We start from the raw sequence: 12,801 nt of genomic DNA on the forward strand, positions 1-12,801 counted from the left end.
AAATTCGTCACTTGCTGCACTTGTAGAGGGGCTTCGTTGCAGTAAATCACTGTGCAATTTCCTGGCTCTCACAGATCATAGCTTCACTAACGCTATCACCTGCCAGCTGTTTCTCATTCAACCACACCAACAAAAGTTTTTCCACCTCTTCCAGCACTTGCATCCTCTGCTTGGTTAACATTGTTACTCCTTTTGCAACATCAGCTCCTTTGATGGCGGCTTTGTTTTTCAGAATAGTCGAGATTGTTGACTTTGCCATCTTGTACTCAGAGGCCAGATCAGTCACACGAATACCACGGTCATGCTTTTCTATAGTTTCCTTCTTCAGCTCAATTGTTATTTTCTTTACAACCTTGCTGTCACCTTTACTACTGCTCTGCACTTTCTTGTCACCTGCATTTCTGTTCTTGTCACCTGCATTGCTGCTCCGCACTTTATTCTTTCCACTATGCTTCTTGGGAGCCATATTAGGTGTCCAGTGAACTGTACAGTACTGTATGCTAAAAAGCACACCAAAAAATCACTTAAAATGTTTGCAGAGTACTCACAGTACTTCTGTCTGTGTCTCTTCTCTCCACGGTCTTCCTACAGGAAGTCACGACCATGTGACAGCCTGGAAATAGCATTAAAATGGCCGCGGCTCCTGTTCGTGAACAGAGGCGGAGTTCGTGAACTGAGGCATATTTTTATGAACTTCTGTTCGTGAACCGAGTTGTTCGTGAACAGAAGCGTTTCCAAACCGAGGTATCACTGTACATGTATAGAAAAGATAAAGATGTCTGTTATATAGCACTGTGAGTTCAAGGACTCCATGCCACAACTTCAGTATAGCACAATTAAATCAAACTGAATTACACCTGGACAGCTAATAAAAATCTAACCATTTTCATGGGAAAAAATGGCCACTGAGGAAGGAGTCTTAACTCTGAAACGTGTATGGTGAACGATAACCCCATGAAATCAAACATAGGATTGGGACATTGAAGCTCTTCAAGCTGAACACAAGGAGAGGGATCGGTAACGAGGGGAGAAAAAAAAAAAAATAAAGATAAAAAATTGATAGCCACAGTGAAGACCTGGACCTGCAGCCTGATTAAGCATCTGTGCAGGAACTACATCAGGAAAATCACTAACATGGCACTCCTACAAGTAATTACCGAGGATTCCCAAACCTACAGAGAAACCTCTTGGAAACCACATCACTGCCTGCAAGTAATCGCACTACACGTGGGTCGCCACGTTAGTAGCAGTATAACTGGCAATCACTCAACAAAACTGAGTAAAACTAAACGCAGAGTCAGTGTACACGTGGACAGGGGTGTCTGAGACACCAATAATCTTAAAGAAATACAAGTGACTATATACTAATAGCTTCCATCAGACTATACTGAAATCTGTCTGACTTTTCTCCTCAACTCCAGCACCGCTGACTGACTTCTATCTGGGCTATTTGCTGGACTAATGCAATACGCTTCTACAGAGCTATAGAAAGCAATAACTAAAAGTGAGGAATCCACCAGGACTTAATTCCTCCATGATCTTATTTTTATATTCATAAATTGATTTTATATGTATTATTTTATAAGTACTACATAGCATGAGAGAGAGATATAATATATATATATATATATATATATATATATATATATATATATATATATATATATATATATATATATTTATATATTTTATAACAATTATGTGATATTCTACACATTCTTTGGTTCAAATAAAATATACTGTTTACACAAACTCCCCATGTGCAGCTGATTGAAAGTGTGCCCTACTACTTCTTAATCTGCTATACCTTTTTTTTTGAAGAATGGGTGAAAACTTTGTAGGTGCACCTATTTCATTTTTGGTTAAGAGGTGAGCCTTCTCTAAAATACATTTCTCATTTAAAATTGTATAATGTCAACCCAAGAATGTAACAAATTACAGAAATGTATTAACCTATCTACTTGGTAGAGCAGGGGTCTATGACAATTTTGTCACCCAAAAATGTAAAATAAAAAAAATAAAAAGATTGAAATTTATTAAGCTGTCAACTAGGTAGAGGAGAGGTATATTACACCCAAAAATTGGCAAATTTCACTCTAAAATGTAAGTGACAAAGTAGTGAAATGATATAAAATAAAACCTGTACAAATAAAAAAAAAAATAATTTAGATTTATGGAGGTGAAGTTTAGGGATCGACCGATAGATTTTTTAGGGCAGATACCGATAATTTGTGAACTTTCAGGCCGATAGCTGAATTTATACCGATATTCTGGGAATTTTCATTTTTTTTTAAAATATAAAAAAAATATACCACAAATCTGCTGAAAATTAATGTTTATTGTTAATGTGTATTTTTTTGTAAATCTTTCATTTATACTTAATATTTTGGTGTTTATTTTTGTAACTTTTTTTTTTTTTTTTTACTAACTTTTAGCCCCCTTAGGGACTAGAACCCTTGTCCTATTCACCCTGATAGAGATCTATCAGGGTGAATAGGAGCTCACACTGTCCCTGCTGCTGTGTGCTTTGTGCACACAGCAGCATGGAACTTACCATGGCAGCTAGGGCTTCAATAGCGTCCTGGCTGCCATGGTAACCGATCGGAGCCCCAGCATTACACTGTTGGGGCTCCAATCAGAGGAGCAGGGGAGAGGGGATCCTGTGGAGGGGCGCACTGCGCCACCAATGTTTTTAATACTGGGGTGGGGGGGCCCTTATGCGCCACCACTGCTTAATACTGGGGGGGGGGGGGGGGCACTGCGCCACCAATGCTTAAAGGGAACCTGTCATGTGGATATTTGATTATAATCTAACTAATTATATACAATCATTACCTACTAAAAAGTACCTTAGATGTATTCACTTACTGGTGTGACAGATGGTTACCTCATAATATACACAAAGATGTCGCATGCTAATGAGCTGATTCGAGTCCGGCGTGATGTCAGAGTCCAGCGTATATTTAATTCAGAGCTATAGCCACTCCCCTGCCCACCTGCTGCTGATTCCTATGGAAACAAACTCATTCAGCGGCAGGTGGGCGGGGAGAGTCAGGAGCTCATGAATATTCATGACTCATCATAATCCGCTGGAGCTTTTCAATACAAGATGTTGGCAGATTGACTGGGTCAATTAAAGAAAGTGACCCAGCATTTTGCTAAGCGAATCAGTCACTTATTTATGTTGCCCTTAGTTAGGACACCATAAAACTGGTGACAGGTTCCCTTTAATACTGGGGGGGGGGGGGGGGGGGGGCGCACTGCGCCACCAATGAAGCTTAATCTCTCATTTATTCATATACAGGAGGCAGGAGATGGCTGCAGGATCACATAGCTGGCTCCTGACCTCTATCAGCAGTAGCTGCGATCCGCGGCACCCGAGGAGTTAACTACCGCAGATCGCAGCTACTGCTCATAGAGGTCGGGAGCCGGCTATGTGATACTGCGCAGCCAGCTCCCGCCTCCTGTATATGAATAAATGAGAGATTAAGCTTCATTGGTGGCGCAGTGGCCATAGCTCCTCCTCTTGTCCCCTGTCCTTTCATTGGCGGCAGCAGCACAGGGGGAGGAGACACTGCTCCTTCTCCCCTGTGCTGCTGCTGAGGGAACACGGAGAGCGCTGTCAGCAGCACGATCTGTGTTTCCCATACGCTATCGGAATATCGGCAAAATAAATGCCGATACCGATAGTGTTCAAAATCCTGAACATCGGCCGATATCGGTAAATCCGATAATCGGTCGATCCCTAGTGGAGTTCCATATGTAGTAGGAGTTTGAGGAGGCGGTGGACATAGCGGTGTAGGTAGAAGCGGCAGTGAAGGAGGATGAAGTAGTTAACAGGTTTTTGGTTTTAATTTAATTTTTTTTAAATTAGGCTACTTTCACACTTGCGTTCAGAGCAGATCCGTCTGAGACGGATCCGCTCATATAATGCAGACGGTGGTTCAGTTTCTAAAGTGTCAAAGTAGCCTGAACGGATCCATCCAGACTTTACATTGAAAGTCAATGGGGGACGGATCCGTTTGAAAATTGAGCCATATTGTGTCATCTTCAAACGGATCCGTCCCCATTGACTTACATTGTAAGTCTGGACGGATCCGCTTGCCTCCGCACGGCCAGGCGGACACCCAAATGCTGCAAGCAGCGTTCAGGTGTCCGCCTGCTGAGCGGAGGCTAAACGGTGCCAGACTGATGCATTCTGAGCGGATCCACGTCCACTCAGAATGCATTAGGGCTGGACGGATGCGTTCGGGGCCGCTTGTGAGCCCCTTCAAACGGAGCTCGCAAGCGGATACCCGAACGCTAGTGTGAAAGTAGCCTTAGGGTACACTCCAAAAGAGTGTGAAATATCCAAAATACAAGAATGAGCAATTGTGCTGCAGTATAACAATGGCTGGTTAGTGCTGGTATACATGTCTATTCTGCACAAGGTCCTAGGCAAGTCCTGTGGGATCCATGACTGGTTTATTTTAATGAATGTGAGCTTGTCCACATTGGCTGTGGACAGGCGGCTGCGCTTGTCCGATGACGTCCCCTGCCGCGCTAAACACATGTTCAGATAATACACTGGCCGCAGGGCAGGCCAGTACCTCCAAGGTGTAAAGGGCAAGCTCAGGCCATGTGCCCAATTTGGAGACACAGAAGTTGAAGGGGCAAACCAGTCATTCAGTACGTGTAGGCGTGTGCACACATACTGCTCCACCATGTTGGTGGAATGCTGCCTCCTGCTAAGACGTTCCATATCAGCTGGTTGTTGTGGCGTGATGACAAAGCTTTTCCACATTTCGGCCATGCTAACCCTCCCTTCTGAGGTGCTGGCGGTGCCACAGATGCGTTGGTGACCTCTTCCTCCTCCTCTGCTTTCGCCTTGTGCTTCCACTGTGCCCCCGCTGTCAGGTGGGAATGCCACCAGCAGCACGTCTACCAGCGTGCACTTGTACTCACATCTTACGATCACGCCACTGACGGAATTAAGGACAGTACGTTGTCCTTGTAACGGGGATCCAGCAGCGAGGCCACCCTGTAATCAGCATAAAAGTTAGAGTGTGGGCAACGCGGCAGTCGTTGCAGAGACACTGCAGCATGTAATCGCTCATGTGTGCCAGGCTGTCCTCTGTATCAGTGATGGCCCTGAGCTGGTCTGGGTGCTACCCTGCTGTGAACATGGTTCCTCCTCCTCCAGAACTATGCCCTGCCTGGACAATTGTGTACCTGGCGTTTGTGGGTGCAGAAACCCACCCTTGGGGCCACTTGGGAATGACTGTCCAGAAACCCTACGAAATGATGCCTCTTCCTCCTCCTGTGCCAAATCCTCTTCCATCATCGCCAGGAGAATTTTTTTCGAGGTGGCATAGAAATGGGATAGTAACGCTGAGAACTGCGTTATCAACACTGGCCATGTTGGTGGAGTACTCAAAACAGGGCAATAAAAGGAACACATGCCTCGCATGGAGGCCCAGTCATTGGTGGTGAAGTGGTGCTGTTACAACTAGCGACTTACCCGTGCGTGCTGCTGCTGAAACTCCACTATCGCCTGCTGCTGCTCACAGTTTGGCCAACATGTGCAAGGTGGAGTTCCACCTTGTGGGCACGTCGCATGAGGGGGTGAGCGGGAAGGCCGAAGTTCTGCTGCAGCGTTGACAGGCGAGCAGCAGCAGGGAGAGAACGCCGAAAGTGCGTACAGATGGCCCTCACTTTATGCAGCAGCTCTGACATATCGGGGTAATTTTTAAGGAATCTCTGCACCACCAAATTTAGCACATGCGCCAGGCAAGGGATGTGCATCAAACTGGCTAGTCCCAAAGCTGCTACAATATTTCTCCCATTATCGCACACCACCATGCTGGGCTTGAGGCTGACTGGCACAAACCACTCATCGGTCTGTTCAAGGCCCATCCACAGCTCCTGCGCGGTGTGGGGTTTGTCCACAAAACAGATACGTTTTAAAACTGCCTGGCTGTGCTGAAGTTGGTGGTGAAGGCGTTACGCTGACCGCATGCGGAAGCAGAGTAGGAGGAAAACTGAAGCACCCTGCAACCCTCGGTGGTGGAAGGACATGCGGCCAACTGCCATCTGCCTCAGGCCCAGCCGCCACTGCATTTACCCAATGTGCTGTTATGGAGATATGTCCATGACCATGCTTACTGGTCCACTTATCTGTAGTAAGGTGCACCTTGCCACAGATGGCGTTGCGCAGTGCACACCTGATTTTGTCCCCTACTTGGTTGTGCAGGGAAGGGATGGCTCGCCTGGAAGAAGTAGAGGCAGCTGGGCACGACATACCGTGGGACAGCCACCGCCATAAGGCCTTTAAAACTATCCGTCTCCACCAGACGGAATGACAGCATTTCAAAGGCCAGTAATTTAGAAATGCTGGCATTCAGGGCTAGGGATCGCAGGTGGGTGGGGGGTTGCTTGCAGATCCTCTGTTTGCAGAGCTGGCTTTGGTGTGCTCGGTCCCTTGTTGCAGTGGGCAGAAGGCATACTGTCTAGAGGACGGCTTCACCCCTGCCATGGCGGCCTGCACACTTACGAAAGCCCCAGTAGTTGGCACCTGTGTCGTCATCATAATCCGAGATATGCTGTGATGGTCCTTTCATGTACTCATTTTGAAAGATAAGTGGTTGGGCAGAAGAGACTGCTGCATGACTTGGGGCTCAGACTGCTTGCAAGGGGGTGAGGTGAAAGACTGATTGACATCGGCTGCAGGTGCCAAATGTTGTCTTTCAGCAAGAGACTGGGTGGGAGAATGTGAAGGAACTGGATCCACTGTCAGCAACCCAATCTACCATTGCCTCTACTTGTTCAGGCCTCACCATTCATAGAGCCGCATTAGGCCCGACCAAATACCGCTGCAGGTTCTGTCGCCTACTCGCACCTGAGGAAGGGTTTTCACTTGTGTGTAGCTGGCACAGATCAACCACGTCCTCTCCCTGCAACAGGAGCTCCGCCAGCAGCACCACGACCTGGGCCACATCCCTTATTTGATGCTCTCCTTATATTTCTCGAAACTTTCCCTAAATGGGTGCTTAAATTAATAGTAGAATAGAACGACAGTAAGTAAAAGGGTGTATCTCACACAGCCTGAACCAGACTAGCCCTGGTATCTTTTTACAACACACAAACAAAATGAAATATACCCATGCGAAGCTGGGTCCTTCTGCTAGTAGTGTATAAAAGTCACACAAACACTTGATTCAATAGCTGCAGAGATTTACAAATCTCCCCTGGCATTAATCAGCACAAACTGTGGGCCAGGAGTCTCACAACATGCAAGCCTTACAACAAGCCCAAGTGTGGGATGGATTGGTGTGAAGCGTGCTGCCACTGGACTATGGAGCAGTGGAGATGAAATGCGTTTCTCTATCTGGCTGTATGTTGGACAACTCTGGTGAATGCCAGGAGAAAGATCCATGCCTGACCTCATTGTGCCAACTCTAAAGTTTAGTGAAAGTTATAATGCTATTGGGTGGTTTTTCAGGTGTTGGCCTAGACCCCTTAGTTCTATTACAAGACGAGCTGTGCTTTGTGGGAAATCCAGTGCTGGCAAGAGCACTGCTGCCTTCAAGACAGTCGATCAGCATGGGCGTCCTGGGTTTTGGACCCCCACCGATCAGATGTTGATGCCCTATCCAGAGGTTAGTATAATGTGGGTATAGTGGAGATCTGGTCAGCCACACTCTCTGCTGCAGATGTGAAACTAGCCTTAGGCTACTTTTACATTAGCGTTCTCAATTCTGCTATTGAGGTCCATCATAGGCTCTCAAGAGAGGAAGAAGACGCTCCAGTTGTGTTTTTGTCCCTATTCATTGTCAATGGGGACAAAACTGAAGTAAACCAAATGCACCAAAATACATTCTGTTCGGTTGCGCTACCATCGCAGACAGAACGGTGCAAAAAGCATTTCTCTGTTCCAGACATTGTGCGGAGCAAGAATGATCCATCCGGACACACAACGCAAGTCAATGGAGAAGGATCCGATTTCTCTGACAATAGAAAACTGATCTGTCCCCCACTGATTTTCAATGGTGTTCATGACGGATCAGTCATGGCTATATAAGATATAATTTCAACTAGATCCGTTCATGACAGATGCATGCGATTGCATTATGGTAACGGAAGCGTTTTTTGAAGATGCATGACAGATCTGCAAAAGACACTAATGTGAAAGTAGCCTTGCATGTTTCAGATGAAACCAATTGAATAGGCGTGATATTCACGGCATGCAAAGAAAACAGGGCACACCATAGGGTGAAAACAGAAATGAACATCAATATCGGATGCTCACCTTGAACGGTTGTGCAAATGTAGGCACAACACTAATGTAGACATGTCAGGCATAACCAATCCCCAATGGATAGGAAGGTATGCAGATGTCCTCAGATGAGCGTGCCTGGGCCCACACAGAGGATTAATGTGAAATGGAAAGAAGGAACATTCCTCAGCGCAAGGAACCTACCAGGTGCGTAGGTCGTATCTTCAGAAATATTTAGTTGCAACATTATTCACCCAAGGGGAATTTGTCCCCGAAACACGGAGTGTGCAATAAATATTTCTGAAGATACAACATACACACCTGGTTGGTTCCTTGCGCCGAGGGATGTTACTTCTTTCCATTTCACATGTTTCAGGTGAAAAACCATTCTAAAATCATAGCCCATCATAGATTAAAAATATGAATTGTCCAACTATTTTTCCAGTTAATAAATGCATAGCATGTTATGTATTTGTTTACAAGACTTCAGAAAGTACGGTATATTCCAATATATTTCAAGTTCCAGCCTGATTTTACACCCCCCCATGTTACCATTTTGCTACAATAAATCACAAAAATTAGAAAATATAATATCCCTATCCCTATCTCTATCAAAATGAGCGGCACTCCAAAAAGTAAAGTGGTGAATCCTTTATTCACACCAGTGGTGCAACGTTTCGGCTCTTGTCGCGAGCTTGTCGCTTGAGGAAGGCTCGCAACAAGAGCTGAAACGTTGCACCACTGGTGTGAATAAAGGATTCACCACTTTACTTTTTGGAGTGCCGCTCATTTTTCTTGTTATATTCAATAGGGAAATCATTCCATTCCCTCTGAGACGTGCACCCGCCTTCTCCTTGTTGAGCCAGTGCCGCCTTTTTTCTATCTATACACAAAGAATTATTAGGAACACCTGTTCTATTCTCATTAATGCGATTATCTAGTCAACCAATCACATGGCAGTTGCTTCAATGCATGTAGGGTTGTGGTCCTGGTCAAAACAATCTCCTGAACTCCAAACTGAATGGCAGAATGGGAAAGAAAGGCGATTTAAGCAATTTTGAGCATGGCATGGTTGTTTGTGCCAGACAGGCTGGTCTGAGTATTTCACAATCTGCTCAGTTAGGCTACTTTCACACTTGCGTTTGGGGTTCCGCTTGTGAGTTCCGTTTGAAGGCTCTCACAAGCGGCCCCGAACGGATCCATACTGCCCCAATGCATTCTGAGTGGATGCGGATCCGCTCAGAATGCATCAGTTTGGCACCGTTTGGCCTTTAATATACCATCAGATCGGAGTTTTCTCCAATCCGATGGTATATTTTAACTTGAAGCGTCCCCATCACCATGGGAACGCCTCTATGTTAGCATATACCATCAGATTTTGGTTCGATTGTGAAACTCAGATCCGACAGTATATTCTAACAGAGGTGTTCCCAGGGTGATGGGGACACTTCAAGTTAGAATATACTAAAATAACTGTACATGACCACCCCCCACCCCAGTTTTTAACTCATTGGTGGCCAGCCGCCCATCCCCCCCCCCCCCCCACCACATAATTGGTGGCCAGCCCCCCCCCCCCCCCCACCACATAATTGGTGGCAGCGGAGAGTTTCGATCAGAGTCCCAGTTTAATCGCTGGGACTCCGATCGGTAACCATGGCAACCAGGACGCTACTGCAGTCCTGGTTACTTAGCCATATCAGAAGCATCATACTTACCTGCTGCGCTGTCTGTCTGGTAAGTGACAGGTCTGTGCTGCGCATTGCTTAATGATCTGTCACTTACCAGTAAGAGGAGCTCCCAGTCGGTCAGACAGCGCAGCAGGTAAGTATGATGCTTCTAATATTGCTAAGTAACTATGGCAACCAGGACTGCAGTAGCGTCCTGGTTGCCATGGTTACCGATCGGAGTCCCAGCGATTAAACTGGGACTCCGATCGGTACTCTCCGCTGCCACCGCAGACAGACGGATCCGCTCCGAACGCAAGTGTGAAAGTAGCCTTACTGGGATTTTCACGCACAACCATTGCTAGGGTTTACAAAGAATGCTGTAAAAAGGGAAAAACATCCACTATGCGGCAGTCCTGTGGGCGAAAATGCCTTGTTGATGCTAGAGGTCAGAGGAGAATGGGCCGACTGATTCAAGCTGATAGAAGAGCAACATTGACTGAAATAACCACTCGTTACAACCGAGGTATGCAGCAAAGCATTTGTGAAGCCACAACACGCACAACCTTGAGACGGATTGGCTACAACAGCAGAAGACCCCACCGGGTACCACTCATCTCCACTACAAATAGAAGAAAAAAAAAAAAAAGGTACAATTTGCATGAGCTCACCAAAATTGGACTGTTGAAGTCTGGAAAAACGTTGCCTGGTCTGATGAGTCTATTTCTGTTGAGACATTCAAATAGTAGAGTCCGAATTTGGCATAAACAGAATGAGAACATGTATCCATCATGCCTTGTTACCACTGTGCAGGCTGCTGGTGTAATGGTGTGGGGGATATTTTCTGGGCACACTTTAGGCCTCTTAGTGCCAACTGGCCATCGTTTAATGCCACGGGCTACCTGAGCATTGTTTCTGACCATGTCCATCCCTTCATGACCACCATGTACCCATCCTCTGATGGCTACTTCCAGCAGGATAATGCATCATGTCACAAAGCTCGAATCATTTTAAATTGGTTTCTTGAACATGACAATGAGTTCACTGTACTAAAATGGCCCCCACAGTCACCAGATCTCAACCCAATAGAGCATATTTGGGATGTGGTGGAATGGGAACTTTGTGCCCTGGATGTGCATCCCTCAAATCTCCATCAACTGCAAGATGCTATCCTATCAATATGGGCCAACATTTCTAAAGAATGCTATCAGCACCTTGTTGAATCAATGCCACGTAGAATTAAGGCGTTCTGAAGGCAAAAGGGGGGATAGAGAGATATCTCTCTCATTCTTCCCCACGAAGTTTACCTATAATTTAGGACAGACTTAACCAGAAAATTTCTACATGGGCAGAAACTATAGGCATTTGCACTGCTACACTGGGTGTTGCAACTTTGTTCAGCAACTCAAAGGAAGTCACAAATAAAAAAAAGTTGTGCATTAGGAAGAGAGTTAAGAGTACTCTATAGCAAATTAAAAACAAAAAAGTGAATATACAGTTTCTAAAGTAGCCCAGAAAACCCATAATACAGTGAATGTTCTGAAAGTCCACGTCATTGTAACGTGAGCAGGACATGCAGGTAGATAGCTGCGACTACATTTCACTAGGAATCATTCAGAACTCACTCCCTGTGTGTAGGAAATAATATACCTGAGCCTATGGAACGTGTCCACCAAGATGAAAGCCAAACCTGAAGAGGTATAGGTGAACAGCAACAACGAAGACCACTCCCTCCACACCCACGCCCTTCCTCTCAGGACGAGCACGTCCGCGCCGTCTAATGGGAGACGAACTCAAGCCCCACACGGCGGCTCACACCAGATAAGTCCAAAAAGCTCAAACACTCAAGGAAGTGGCTGAGTAGAAACGTGCGTCACAGGATGAAGTTTGAGTTTTCGTACTACTACTAAATGCCCTTACTAGGATAGAGCCTAAGGGCGGATGTGAGCAGAACAAGCAATAGCTTGCTGACACGTCCTATAGATGAAGGGTTCGATAAGTGATCCCCCTACACAGAAAGCGAGTAAAACCCTTCATGTAACAGAAAGGCACGTCTTCGGCTCTTTCTTGCTGCTTCTGGAAGCGCCTAGTAGTGCACACGCTTACAACCCGGAAATAAAGTTCTAGCTCCCAGCCTGAGGGGCTGCGCGGACTAGAAAGCAGGTTCTTGCTAACCTTCCATGCACACGGGCGGCAGCGCAGGGACCACAGACAAACCATTAGCCTGCTGTACTTTCAACGGGACCCTGCAGCAAAGTACAGCGTGTGGAGAGGCACAAGTCAACCGCAACAAGGGCGTGTGCGATAGTCCCAGCAACATCCAGCGCCTACAAAGACGCTTTACAGCCCCCATAACTGAGTGACACCGCGGCGCACCTACCTGAGCGCAATGAAGCTCTGAATAGTACGGTTTCCAACTCGCTCCTAATCTAGAAGTCTCCTCTGAAGAAGCTGGGCACCAACTAGCAGCCGCAGAGATTTGAAGCAAGGAGGTGGCCGGTACACCACGCCTATCCTGTGGGCGTGGCTCTGAGAGGGGGGGGGGGGGAGGGCGCAGCCATTTCAAGCCCATTCAGAGCAACACACCTAGATTTACTACTCCAAAAGCATGTTCCCTAGCAGCTACATGGTCTCCGCTTCTGGCTGCTATAAAACATGACCCCTCTTTTGGTTCAGATTTACTTACACTACAGCTCTGCTACATCTGTTTATCCCACACCAGCACAGTGGCTGACTACCTGCAAATACAGCTCTGCTACATCTGTGTATTCCCCTCCCCCACCAGCACTGTTGCTGTCTAGCTGCAAATATAGCTCTGTTGTATCTCAGACACAAACTCCTAATGAAGGTGCTACATCTGCATACACAGCCCAGCTGCATCTT

The 12,801-nt window shown here is 46.3% G+C and overlaps 1 protein-coding gene across 2 annotated transcripts in view; it reads right to left on the reverse strand.

The window, feature by feature from the left end:
- MYH9 (myosin heavy chain 9) overlaps positions 1-12,428 on the reverse strand; it is a 304,187-nt gene extending 291,759 nt beyond the window's left edge. The window contains exons 1-2 of one of the 2 annotated variants that reach the window (XM_044302209.1): positions 12,299-12,389; positions 10,590-10,644 (exon numbers count right to left, since the gene is read on the reverse strand). The gene's annotated coding sequence lies outside the window, so the exon portion shown is untranslated. Of the gene's footprint in view, positions 1-10,589; positions 10,645-12,298 lie in introns of both variants that reach the window. The other variant, XM_044302210.1, reaches the window with a different exon arrangement.
- Positions 12,429-12,801: the final 373 nt, after the last annotated feature.

This window comes from Bufo gargarizans, chromosome 7, assembly GCF_014858855.1.
Source record: "Bufo gargarizans isolate SCDJY-AF-19 chromosome 7, ASM1485885v1, whole genome shotgun sequence".
Classification (NCBI taxonomy): Eukaryota; Metazoa; Chordata; class Amphibia; order Anura; family Bufonidae; genus Bufo; species Bufo gargarizans.